The 3,487-nt window shown below is 53.9% G+C and overlaps 1 pseudogene; it reads left to right on the forward strand.

Annotated features, from left to right (window-relative positions):
* Positions 1 to 1,030: 1,030 nt before the first annotated feature.
* Positions 1,031 to 2,045, forward strand: LOC125527271 (annotated as a pseudogene).
* Positions 2,046 to 3,487: the final 1,442 nt, after the last annotated feature.

Here is a 3,487-nt window from a genome sequence, read left to right on the forward strand (position 1 = left end):
AAAAAGAAAATGAGAGAAAAAGAAAACAAAACAAAAAACGGAATAAAGAAAAACCAATTCAAGGAACCTTCTAGAAGTTTCTCAAAACCAGAAAAAACCAGCTGGGAACCTCTAGAAGGTTCCCAAAACCGGGAGCGTTGGAACGGTTAAACGGGCCAGCCCGTTGCGTCGCTGCTCGGTCGCTCGCCTGTGCGAAGCGCCGGCAGTTTGATGCAGCGAGCGGCAAATAGGATTTTCGGAACCTGCCGACCTGGTGGCTCGGTGGAGATCCACGTCCTGCACGGTAGGTATAAGGGCTGACCGAAAACAAGCCCAGTGGATGGCCCTCAGGGGTTCCGGCCTGCACGGGAGCCGAAGCCAACATTTCGGCCCGGGGTAAACTCGGACCGGGCCGTTAATCGCTACAACATCGCAGAAATCGTAGTCCATGTTGCGATCCGTGTTTTTTTGAGAGAAAGAAAAATGTTGCGATCCGTGTCCAGCGTTGTGGAACTTGGAAGTAGTCCAGTCACTGCTCCAACCGTTCAAACGCCTCCGACCGCTCCCTTGCCGCCATCTCCGACACCCCCCGCACCACGCACGCGCCGTATAAATCAGCACCAAGCTCCATCACTGATCCTTAACCCTCTCAGCCTCGGTGCATGCGAGAGTAGGCAAGCCGACCCCAAGACCCGATCATGGCCAATCCCCCCTTCCTGCTCACGCTCGCCGCCGTCCTCCTGCTCCTCCCGGCGACGCCGGCCAGCGCCGAGGCCGCCGCCGCCGCGCCCGTGCCCTTCGACATCGTCAAGATCCTGTCCGGCTTCCCCGAGTTCAGCGACTTCACCTGCATGCTGGTCGACACGGGAGTGGCCCGCTCCATCAACGCCCAGAAGAAGGTCACCGTGCTCGCCGCCAACAACACCGGCCTCCCCACCGCCGCCCTCCGCCGCCTCCCGCACCCGCTCCTCGGCGACCTCCTCTCGCTCCACGTCGTCCTCGACTTCCTCGACCCGGAGAAGCTCGACGCGCTGCGGCTTGGGCGCACGGGCAAGGGCTCCAAGGTCACCACGCTGCTGCCGGGAGACGAGCTGAAGCTCCTCCGCGTCGCCGGCGGCGAGAAGGGCCGCATCACCTTCTCCTACGCCGGGCCCATCGGGACCGGGCCGCAGCCACTGAATGCCACGCTCCTCAGGGTCGTCACCGCCCAGGCGTTCAACGTCATGGTGCTCCAGGTGAGCGGCCTCGTCCTCCCGGGGATGATGCCCGCCACGACCGCCTCCCCATTCGACGTAATCAAGATCCTCTCCTCCTACCCGGAGTACAGCGCCTTCAGCTCCCTGCTCACCCAGACCGGGCTCGCGCGCGCCATCAACGAGCACCCCATTGTCACCATCCTCGCCGTCAACAACACCGCGCTCTCCAACGAGCTCCAAGGCCTGCCGCGCCTCCCTATGCCGGCGCTCGCCGACCTGCTCGCGCTCCACGCAGTCCTCGACTTCCTCGACCAGGAGAGGCTCGACGCGCTGCGCCAGGGCCGAACGGGCGACGGATCCATCGTCACGACGATGCTCCAGGGGACCGGAGCCGGCGCGCGGGGCCGCGGCGTCGGGTTCGTCCGCGTGTCCGGAGGCGACACCAGCCGCATCACGTTCTCCTCTGGCGCGCCGGGCGGGGGCGCGCGACGCAACTCCACGCTTGTCAAGGTGGTCACCTCGCAGGCGTTCAGCGTGCTGGTGCTCCAGGTGAGCGACCTCATCCTCCCGCCTGGCATCGTTGCGCCCGCACCCGGACCGCAGAACCCGAGGGCTAGGCACATGTCGCTGCCTCCCACCCCGGCCCCAGCGCCGATGCAGCAGGTCCCGTCCCCGGGCATGCCGGAGCCTGAACCGGAAGTGCCGGACACCACGCCGCCGCCATCTACGGTCATCCCGATACCAAGTGTGCACGGCGGCGTGGCGGCCAAGATACCAGAAGCCGCGGCCGGACGCGGAGCGGTGGGGAGCTGGTGGAGCGGTGCCGGTGCGGCGTTGGGGGTCATGGCCTGCCTGCTTGGACGTTTGTAATGACTAGGGCAGTTTTTGCTAGGGTGATGTTCGGCTTAGCTTCGATCCAGTTTGTTCTTTCATTTTCTTTTCTGTTCAGTGGTTAGTTTGGAACAGCATCATGCAGTTTTCCATTTGTTTAGATAAAGATAATGGGTGTATTTGGGACGTAATGTGTTGCGTGATGATCCATTTTGTACCAGGGTTTTGCTAGGTTTCAATGGACAGAGATTTTCTTAAGTCTCAATCAATTCAGAAAAGAAAAATACAGCTTGCACTTCTTCACTAAACTAAAGTTGCATTTTCCTAGATCGATTGAGAAACCTTTATGCTGATGAAGGACAAAGTGGTGATAGACTTTACATTTCCTTGTTTGTTACTCCTTCAATCTCAAAATGTAAGAAGTTTTTTGACAAGAGGGGGTATTAACAAGTAGCCTAAGAAAAATTGTGTGCAAGTCCAGTCAGCCAATCCTCACTCGACAGCTTCCTCCTTATTTAGGAAAAAGCCAAACCATGCGCGGATGGATCCTTTTTTCAACCTTGATTTTGCAGAGAAGAAGATGAAGGCAGAGTGAGCATGGAGCTCCGTGGCATCGAGATAGGACACCTCAACATCCCCTGTGAGGCCTTGTCGGTCGAATTAAATAGCAACCTCGGTCGAGGCGAGGCAGCGATGGAAGAAAAGTTGGGCGGCTGGAGAAGGAAAAAGGGTTTGTATATATAGTTGACTTACACAAGGAAAAAGGATTCTTATATGTTAGAGTTGTGTCAAATATTATTATACAAGATAGGTTACAATTGGACTCAGAGTCTGTAACATCTCAAATTTCCAATTTAAAATGTTATACATAGGTCATCATATGCATATCATATTTCATTTGCATTTTGGCTTTGTGATCAAAAAAAAAATCCTAAGCAACTCAAGGACCCACGGAGAGAGTTGGGGATTTTATTGTTTTCATATTTGAATTTTCTCAAATATTGAAAAGTGGATCATTTTGGTTTTAATTATTTTTCTTTCCAAATAATATTTCCAATATTAAAATATATGAGAGGAGATAATATGACTTCTCCAAAGTAATTGAAATATTGGAGGAAAATTTATTAAAATCAAATAAATTATTTTATTTGGATTTTAGCGCTATTTTATTTGAATTAGAAAAATATGCATTTTTCAAAATTTCATTTTTAGGCCAAGAAAATGTTTACTTTGTTCTAAATATTTTATTTAGACAGTGAAAATTTGTTTTGGCATTTTTTAAATTTTTTATTTATTTAGGATTTTTCTCGGCGGAATCGTTTCTTTTTTTAAAAAATCCGGACAGAACTGGGCCGAAGGCCCAGCCGGCCCACCACAGCGCGCCGCCTTCCCGCTCGCCCGCGTGACCGAGCCGAACTCCGGCCAGAGTCCGGGTTGCCCCCGCCGCCGCGGCCTACCCCTCCCCCAAGTCGGCTCCGCCC

Source organism: Triticum urartu, unplaced genomic scaffold (assembly GCF_003073215.2).
Source record: "Triticum urartu cultivar G1812 unplaced genomic scaffold, Tu2.1 TuUngrouped_contig_341, whole genome shotgun sequence".
NCBI classification, from domain to species: Eukaryota; Viridiplantae; Streptophyta; class Magnoliopsida; order Poales; family Poaceae; genus Triticum; species Triticum urartu.